This window comes from Hyla sarda, chromosome 3 (genome assembly GCF_029499605.1).
Source record: "Hyla sarda isolate aHylSar1 chromosome 3, aHylSar1.hap1, whole genome shotgun sequence".
Taxonomy (NCBI): Eukaryota; Metazoa; Chordata; class Amphibia; order Anura; family Hylidae; genus Hyla; species Hyla sarda.
Window position 1 is genome coordinate 239,472,549 of NC_079191.1, and position 10,464 is coordinate 239,483,012.

Below are 10,464 nucleotides of genomic sequence, written 5' to 3' on the forward strand. Positions count from 1 at the left end.
CTCACTGAGCTTCCCTTTACGGGTGGCCATCTTTTTGCCGAACGCCTCGATGAGATTATCTCCGAGGCAATGGGAGGTAAGAGTTCCTTCTTACCTCAAAATAAGGCTCGTCCTATTTCCCGGACCTCTGGTTCCAACTTAGGGTCCGGGCAGGCGCCCTCGCGGGACAAGAAGGCTCCCTCGTGCCTGGCACGCCCGGCTTTGAAGTCGGACTCCAACCGGTCCGGCCGTTTTGCGCCCAAATCGGGCAACCGGAAGTGAGGCCCCCACCTGCGGTTTCTTCGGGTGGGAGGTCATCTCTGGTTTTCCGAGACATCTGGACTTCACACATTCAGGACTCTGGGGTCAGGGTTGTGGTGTCCAACGGTTACTGGATTGAATTTGCCTCCCTTCCAAGGGATCGCGTTTTTCGATCCCGGGCCCCCCGGTCTCCTCCTCTGGCGAAGCAATTTCGAGTGACTTTCCAGTCTCTGCTTCTCCAGGGGGTTATTGTCCCCGTTTCTCCAGGGGAACGTTTTCGGGGTTTCTATTCAAATTTTTTTGTGGTACCCAAGATGGACGGTTCTGTGTGACCAATCCAACCGTCACCTTCTCATCCACCACTTCGGAATGGAATCTCTCCATTCGGTGGTGGCATCCCTGGAACAAGGTGGACATCAAGGATGCCTACCCCCATGTGCCAATATTTCCGGGCCATCATCCTTTACCTCGGCTTGCGGTTCCGCAAAGTGCGGAGGGGCACTTTCAATTCGTAGCCCTCCCCTTTGGTTTGGCCACGGCTCCTCGGGTCCTTATAAGATCCTTACGCCAGTGTTGGGCCTGTTTGGTCGAGGGGAATCTCGGTGATATCCTATCTGGACGACCCTCTCATCAAGGCTCCGACCAGAGCCCAGACTCTGGAGAATCTGGACGTCACTCTCCACTCTCTGACTCGCTTCGGGTGGATGGTCAACCGGGACAAGTCAGTCTTCTGTCCTACCCAGTCTCTAACCTTCCTGGGACTTCGATACGACGGCCTCTGCCGCATTTTTTCTTCCGCTGGACAAACGCCTGGCGCTCTGGTTGAGGTTCCGCTCCTTTTCGGACCCAGGTATCAGTCTCCATCTGCACAGTATGGACATCTTGGGTCGGGTGGTGGCAACTATGGAGGCCGTACCCTTTGCCCAGTTTCAATACCGCCCCCTTCAACTGGCGTTTCTCTCTCGATGGAACAGGTCTCCTCTGTCCCTCGATTGTCAGATTGTTCTCCCTCGCAGGGTCCGTCAGTCTCTGCTCTGGTGGCTCCGCTCCCCCCTTCTTCTCCAAGGGCAGTCATTTCTTCCCCTTCTCTGGCAGGTTGTTACAACGGTTGCCAGCCTGTCGGGCTGGGGCGGCGTGTTCAGGGATTGGACGGTCCAGGGACTCTGGTCCCCCCTGGAGATCCTTTTTCCGATAAACATATTGGAATTACGGGCGATTCTTTTTTTTGTCTTCTTCATTGGGAGTCCCGTCTTCAGTCTCGTCCTGTCCGCGTACATAATCCACAGGGCGGCGCTCGCAGCTCGGCAGCCATGGCGGAGGTGACCAAGATTCTCACCTGGGTGGAGAGTGAGGTTCCGGCCATTTCAGCGTTTCACATTCCGGGAGTGTTCAACTGGGAAGTGGACTTCCTCAGTCGGTCCTCACCCGACCCCGGCAAGTGGTCTCTTCATCCGGAGGTCTTCGCGCAGCTCTGCGACCTCTGGGGCTTCCAGACGTGGACCTCTTCGCATTTCGGCACAATAGGAAGTTCCTCCCGTTTGTGTCCAACTTCCGGGACCCTCGCCCTAGTGATTCCTTGGGTGGGGTTCTCCCTACCTTATCTGTTCCCTCCTCTTCCGCTCCTTTCTAGGGTGCTGAGGAAGCTCAAGGCAGAGGACGTCCTCGCCTTTCTGGTAGCTCCAGTTTGGCCCTGAAGGTCGTGGTACGCCGACGTAGTCAGGCTCCTGGACGACGCTCCTCTGCGCCTTCCGCTCCGCCCGGACCTACTCTCCCAGGAGCCTCTTGCCACCCCAATTTACAGTCACTACATTTGTTGGCATGTCGGTTGAGACCGCGGTTTTGAGGGCCTGCGGGTTCTCTTCCCAAGTAATTCACATCATGCTCTGGGGTTGTAAGCCCTCCTCCTCACGAATTTACCACCGTACTTGGCGGTTTTATTTTCGTTGGTGTGAAGCTCAGGACTTCTCCCCGGTGGCCTTCTCGATTCCCCATCTTCTCTCCTTTTTTTGCAGTCGGGGATGGAACTGGGGTTGTCTCTCGGTTCCCTTAAAGGTCAGGTTTCGGCCCCTGGTTTCTATTTCTCATGTCCGGACCTTCATGCAAGGAGTGGCGCACGCTGTTCTTCCTTATCGGTCGCCTTCTCCCTCTTGGGACTTGAACTTGGTTCTGAGTGCCCTCCAGGGTGAACCCTTTGAGCCCCTTAGAGAGGTGCCTCTCCGCCTCCTTTCTTGGAAAGTGGCGTTTCTTGTTGCTATCACCTCCATCCGGAGGGTGTCTGAACTGGCAGCTCTTTACGTTCTCCGTTTCTGGTGATCCACCAGGACAGGTCGTTTTCCGGCCAGTTCCTTCCTTTTTTCCTAAGGTGGTCTCGGCCTTTCATCTCAATGTGGACATTGTCCTCCCGTCCTTTTGTCCGGCTCTTTCTCATCCTAAGGAGCGCTTGCTACACGAGCCGGATGTAGTTTTGGGCTGTTCGGTCTTATCTCTCCATCACTTCTTCGTTTCGTCAGTGTGATTCCTTTGTCGTCCTTCCGGAAGGTTGTCGCAAGGGACAACCTGCTTCCGAGGCCACCATTTCTCGGTGGATTCGGTCGGCCATTGCGGAAGCCTATCGCTGTAAGGGGAAGATTCCTCCTTTTCAGGGTTGTGGCTCCTTCCACACGTTCTGTTGGGTTTCCTGGGCTCTCCAGAGTAGAACCTCTGCCTCGCAAATTTGCAAGGCGGCTACCTGATCGTCTTTGCACACTCTCTCTCGAGGTTTTCAGAGTTCATACTTTCGCATCGGCCTGCTGTTAGTCTGGGTCGTAAAGTGTTGCAGGCGGCAGTGGATCGGCCGTCTGCCTCATTACTTATCTGCCCACCCAAGGGACGGCTTTGGTACGTCCCACGGTCTGTGTCCCCCAATGGAGCCGATAGAGAAAAGGAGATTTTTTAACACTTACCGTAAAATCTCTTTCTCGAAGGATCCATTGGGGGACACAGCTCCCGCCCGGACACTTATATATCTATCTCATATCTCATGCACCACTTATATATCTATCTCATGTCTATCTATCTCATATCTATCTATCTCATATCTATCTATCTATCTCATATCTATCTATCTCATATCTATCTATCTCTCCTATATAGCTTATATCTCTCTAATGTCCATCTATCTATATCTGTTATATCTCAGTGTTTCCCAACCAGGTGGCCTCCAGCTGTTGTAAAACTACAACTCCCAACATGCCTTTGGTTGTCCGGGCATGCTGAGAGTTATTGTTTTGTAACAGTTGGAGGCTCCTTGGTTGGGAAACACTGATCTATCTATCTCATATCTATCTATCTCATATCTATCTATCTCATATCTATCTATCTATCTATCTCATATCTATCTATCTCTCCTATATAGCTTATATCTATCTAATGTCTATCTATCTATCTATCTATCTATCTCATATCTATCTATCATCTATCTATCTCATATCTATCTCATATCTATCTATCTCTCTAATGTCTATCTATCTATCTCATATCTATCTATCTCTCTAATGTCTATCTATCTATCTCATATCTATCTATCTCTCTAATGTCTATCTATCTATATCTATGTTAGATCTCAGGGGGCCTCCAGCTGTTGTAAAACTACAACTCCCAGCATGACTTTGGCTGTCCAGGCATGCCGGCAACTGATCTATCTGGAGGCATGATCTATCTAGGGACTCTTTCTACTGGGGCATTACATACCTAGGGCACTACCTATTGAGGGACCTACCTACTAAGAGCATTATCTACTGGGCACATTACCTACCTGGGAGCACTACTAACTTGGGGCACTACCTACTGGGGCATTACCTACTGTCTACCCGTTTGGCTCATATTTTGCAATATTTTGGAGTTTTTCACAAAAAATGCTGCACCACTTATATAAAGTACAATATGTCACGAAAAACAATCTCAGAAAAAGCTCCGCTCAGAAAAAGTGTTCTAAAGTTATTACCATTTAAGGTGACACATGTCAAATTATTTAAAAAAAAAGTGCCTGGTAATTAAAGGGTTACTCCGGTGGAAAATATATATCTTTTTTTTCAAATATATATACTTCTATTTAGAAATCTTAATCCTTCTAGTACTTATCAGCTACTGTATGCTACAGAGGAAGTTGTGTAGTTCCCATAGCAAACTTCTCCTGCTCCGGTACAGTTCCTGACATGGACAGAGGTGTCAGTAGAGAGCACTGTGGTCAGACTGGAAAGACCTACACAACTTCCTGTGGAGCATACAGCAGCTGATAAGTAATGGAAGGATTAAGATTTTTTAATAGAAGTAATATACAATTTTTTTTAACTTTCTGGAGGGAGCCTGTTGATTTGAAAAAAAAAAAAAATAATAATAATAAAAATTATTTCCCCACCGGAGTACAAAAAATGGGTCCGTTCCTAAGGGGTGTAGTAAAAGCTTGTTTTTTTTATTTACTAGGCTTCTGTCATTTACATTGTGGCTGTGCCAGTTGACAAGTGGGGCTGGTATGCAGTTATTTCCAGGGCTGGTTTTTATCCCCAGTCCGGCCCTGGTAGCCAACCTCTTGGACATGGCTGCAAGAGAAAAATTTATGACAAATCAAAGAGGAGAATAATATGAATGGTAACCAAACATTAGAGGTGAACTCCAAGGTCAAGTTACATCAGTGTCAGATAGCATCTTCTGTTGCTGTTTGAGCCAAAGTTGACTTAATGGAAGGTGACTGAGGAGGACACCACTGTTAAAAGCAAATCAGAAAAAAGTGAGACTGGAATTTGCCAAAATGCATATTGACAAGCTACAAAGCTTCTGGGAGTATTTCCTTTAAAAAGATGAAACAAAACTGTATGCTTCATTTTTGAGTCTGTGCCAAAAAGCTCCAAAGAAAATAACACTGTACCTACTGTGAAGCATTGAGGAGGCTCAGTTATATTTTGGGGCTGCATCTGGCACATGGTATCTTAAATCTGTACAGGATACAATGAAATCTTAAGACTATCAAGGCATTCTGGAGTGAAATGTGCTTCCCAGTGTCATGAAGCTTGGTCTCAGTCATAGGTCCTCCAACAGGATAATGACTTAAAACACACAGCTAAAAATACCTAAGAATGACTAACAACAAAACACTGGACTATTCTGGTGTATTTCTATAAGCCCTGATCGGAATCCTTTTGAACATTTGTGGAAGAAGCTAAAATATGCAGACTGGAGAAGACCCCTTTAAACCTGAGACAGCTGGAGCAGCATCTCATGAGGAGTGGGCCAAAATACCTGAAGACAAGTGCAGGAGACTCATTGAGAGTTACAGAAATCACTTGATCAAAAGGTTGTGTAACAAAATATTACGTTCAAGTGCCATCATTTTTGTCCAGGTCAGTTTCATTATGTTGACTTTCAAAATGATTCTGTTGAACCACAATTTACAAGCAATGTCTGTTTTTCATCAGTTCATTTTCAGTACATTATTATTCATTGTTATTTTGTCAGTTTTAAGTTATTTCAGAGAGCATTGTGGGTTTTTCTGTCTTTAATGGAGGGGTACCAACAGTTTTGTCCCAAGTTTGTATATGTAGCAAATCCAGAAAAATCTGACATGCTGAAAACAAATATAAGATTATTTTGGAGTTAACAAAATACATTTGGATACAATAATTGTCTTACAGTGTGATAAAGTAAGTCACACAGCATATATATATATATATATATATATATATATATATATATATTATTGACTATAGTATTTAATAGCAAAATGATTTCAACTGCTTTAAATGGTTAACATATCATCTATCTTCTAATATTCATTTGGGTTTTGGACCAGTAAAAGGTTCAATAACAGTCAACTGATTTAGAATTGAAGCACATTGTTTATTTTTAATAATAATAAGCCCTCAGTATAAGGGATACTGATTTCTTATAACCTGCAGGGGGCAGCAATGATACAACCTAGGCATATGTTAGAATAAGTAAACAATGCATGTGGAGTCTTTATATAAGGAGACATTCTTTTTATGTAATTTTTTATTTTTAAAGAAATCAAAATTTGAGAATGCCAATGTTTTGAAGAATGCAACTTTTCAGTCTCAGTAACCAGTGCTGAAAATCCTAGGTAAGACATTAACCACTTAAGGACCATTTTGGCCTTAAGGGCGAAGCAAATTTTCATTTTTGCGTTTTTGTTTTTTCTCCTCTCCTTTTAAAATCCATAATTCTTTAATTTTTCTACCTTCAGACCCATATGAGGGCTTGTTTTTTGGATGACCAACTGCACTTTGTAATGACACCTTTGATTTTAGCATAAAATGTAAAACAAAACCAAAACAATATCATTTGTGGGCAGATATTTATAAGAAAACTGCAATCATGCAACATTTGGAAGGTTTGTTTTTCACACTGCAATTTTTGCTGAAAAAAAAGATACATTATCCTTATTCTGTAGGTTGTGATTAAAACAATACCCAATTTGTATAGTATTTCTATTATTTTACTACTTTAAAAAATTACTAACTTCTTTTTAACAGAAGTATAGTAAAAAAAGTCAGTGCAGCTTACAGTACACAAAGCTCGAGGTTAACTGAAAATGGACGAATACACCTAGATGTCCACAAAGTGGAAGCTAAAATAACCAAAGAAGAACGGTCCTCAAAAGCTTCCAGGATTCCCAGAACTGGTACCTGCAACAATTAAACGAATATAGATAGACCGAATAAATGTTAAAAAAAGAATATAAAGAAATTTAATGCTGGTAATTAAAATGTATGTGAGAGATCGCTGCAGAGCCATTCATAGTATTTTTTTTTTTTTTTTTTTAAAAGATGTAATTCCTGTGGAATGAAAGACAGCTTATACAGTTGGCATTATGTGCTGTCTATAGAAAGGCAATAGTTCCTGTGGAGGCAAGCATGCAAATCTAGCTCTATGAGCCATTCGGTGTTCTTCTTATGCCAATGGATGGAGTTCCTGTGGAGTTAAACAAATGGTGCCGTACACCTCCCACCTGTCCTCCTAGGCGATCTGTTCCACAAAGCTTATCCCGCCAGCTTTACCAGATTCCCCTAGCCGCCACCAAGTTAGCAGGTCGCCGACGTCTGTGAGCGCGGGGAGCGAGAGGTCAGATATTCAGTTGCTGAGATGCTGTCTCTATGGTGCTTTCCCATGTGAGAGTCGGAAGTCTCGGAAGTCCCAGGAAGTAGCGATATAGTACAAACAGAAAGTAGTGCTATGGTACAAACGGGATCCTGTATGAGCAATCAATGCTGGTGCAGATACAATAATGTAGAGGCTAAACGCATTTCAGGGTGCTGGTCTCACCCCTTCTTCAGTAGCTAGTGCATGATGGCTGTAGTAGTTCTTCTATTTATAAGGGAAATTATAAGAACATATGGGATGGATTTAAAGATTCATTCCTTGATTGGAACATATGGGATGGATTCAAGGATAGGCTGCATAAGCTGTCTTCACTTTCACAGGAATTACATATTTTTAAAAGAACTATGAACGGCTCATAGAGCCAATATTGCATACTTTTATTTCACAGGATTCATTGACTTTTATACATAGTACACAGTGATAACATCTTTTAATTGCTGTTTATTTCTGAAAGTTTAGCGTTTATTATAGATTGATATACAACTAATTCTCCAGTGCAAAATCTAATATACACCATTCACACATGGGACCTTACAATATATGCTTGATAGATATTGGAACTACCACTCCATCCTATCAGCCAACATCCAGAGCTTCTATTGTGCAGATAATTTCAGTATTTGCTTTTAGACAGTAATAGTACAAAGAATATCAGGGAGTAGCTGCAAGGGCTCTGCAGCGATCTCTCAGTATATTTTGTGTATCCTGAATACATTTAATTACCGGCATTACATTTTTATATTATTTTTAACATTTATTTGGTCTATATCCGTTTTATTGTGACCGGGACCAGCTTTGGGACCCATGGAAGCTTTTGAGGACCGTTCTTTTTTGGTTATTTATTAATTTTTTTTAACAAAGTTGGTATACATAAAATTGTCCTTTTTTGACTGCTATAACTTTTTTAATTTCCGTATACAGATACATGTATGAGGGCTAATTTTTTGCGCTGTGATCTGTAGTTTTTATTGGTATCATTTTTGTTTTGATGGGACTTTTCGATAGCTTCTTCGATTTTTTTCTGATATATGATGAGATTAAAAATCTGTATTTTTAGTGTTTGATATTTTTTACATTTATGCCGTTTACCATGCTGGATCATAAACAATATATTTTAATAGTTTAGACTAAGGATGTCCCAATACCGATACTAGTATCGGTATCAGGGCCGATACCTAGTATTTGCATGGTATCCGGGACTCGTTTAATGTCCATGAAGTGTGGCTGCCCCATTCTCCCGTCTGCATCATGGCGTCCCATGGAGGAGCATGTGATACACAAGTAACTCCAACTCCTCCACTGCGCCCAGCGTAACACTTTGGAGGAAGCAGAGTGACGTGTATGTCACGTGCTCCTCCATAGGACACCATGATGCGGATGGGAGAATGGGGAAGCAGAGCGTTGGTGCTCGGCTGCGGATTGTCAGGAAGAAGAGTATGAGGAGAGACATGACTGGGGCTCCGGGAGAAGAGGAGGTGGAGTGAGGTAGCCAAAGATATACCTTTCATATACTTTGTATATGAAACTGCTGAGGTGTACACTGTGCATATGACACTACTGTCTAGAAGGGGGGGGGGGGGTCTGTCTACAAGGGGGAAGGCGCTGTCTACAAGAGGGGGGCTGCGGTCTACAGGGGGGGCTGCTACTTATGTCTACAGGGGTTGCTGGTAATGTCTGTAACTATCTGTACTGCCCACAAGGGGATACTACCTACTATTAAAGGCAATCTTACAGCAGAGTCACCTGCACTAACATGAATTTATAGGTAGACAGTGCAGGTGACCGGTTTCTACCACTACTCACCATGTGAACATCAGCGCAATTGCTCCGGAGACATCGGTCTCGCTGCCAATGCAAATTCCCTCTTCTGCCCAATGAAGAAGAGAGAAATCTTTGCTCATACTACAGCAGCCGCCTCCATTGTAGTCAACAAGGAACCCACATATCAGCAGGTTAAGCAGTGCCAGAAACCGGGTCACCCTAGTGTCAGATTCCCTTAAAAAAAAAAAAAAAAATTACTCGTAATTGGTATCGGCAAGTACTATAATGAAAGTATCGGTACTCGTACTCGGTCTAAAAAAATGGTTTTGGGACATCCCTAGTTTGGACATTTATGCACACGGTGACACCAAAACATGTTGATTTCTTTTTCTTTTTTGTAAAATGGAAAAATAAGTGATTTTTATTAAAGAGTACCTGTCAAAGTAACATAGTTCATCCGGTCGAAAAAAGACCAGAGTCCTTCAAGTTCAACCTTACTCAAGGTAAAAATGTAATTCCCAACTCCAAATATGGCATCAGAATAAATCCCTGGATCAACCTTCTGTCCATATAGATCTAGAATCCATAACCTGTAATGTTGTTATTCTCCAAAATGCATCCAGACTCCCAGCATCCAGACAGCCCCCTCACATAGGCTTGCATTGAGGGGGCGGAGCTGTGACATCACAATGCTCCAGCCCCATGATAGACAGTAATCAGACCCGGAGCGAACACGCTACGGGGACTGATTTTAACTGGTTGCGGCGTGCCAGATCACGGGGGTCCCCAGCGGTTGGACCCTCGCGATCAGGCATCTTATCCCCTATCCTTTGGATAGAGGATAAGATGTCTAAGCGCCGGAGTACCCCTTTAAATTATTTTACAGAGTTCACCATGACCACCTCCTCTGGCAGAGAATTCCACAGTCTCACCGCTCTTACAGTAAAGAACCCCCGTCTGTGCTGGTGTAGAAACCTTCTTTCCTCTAAACGTAGAGGATGCCCCCTTGTTATAGATACCGTCCTGGGTATAAATAGATCATGGGAGAGATATCTGTACTGTCCCCTGATATATTTATACATAGTTATTAGGACACCCCTAAGCCTTCTTTTTTCTAAACTAAATAACCCTAATTCTGATAATCTTTCTGGGTACTGTAGTCCTCCCATTCCCCGTGTAGATGGTCTCTGGCAGTTACAATCTACACTGCTCCTCCATGGGCCATCATTCCTGAGCGTGTATATAGCCCCCAATTGTCCAGGGGGGGGGGGGGGGGGGTGAAACGCGTCGGGACATCCCTATTCAACTCCT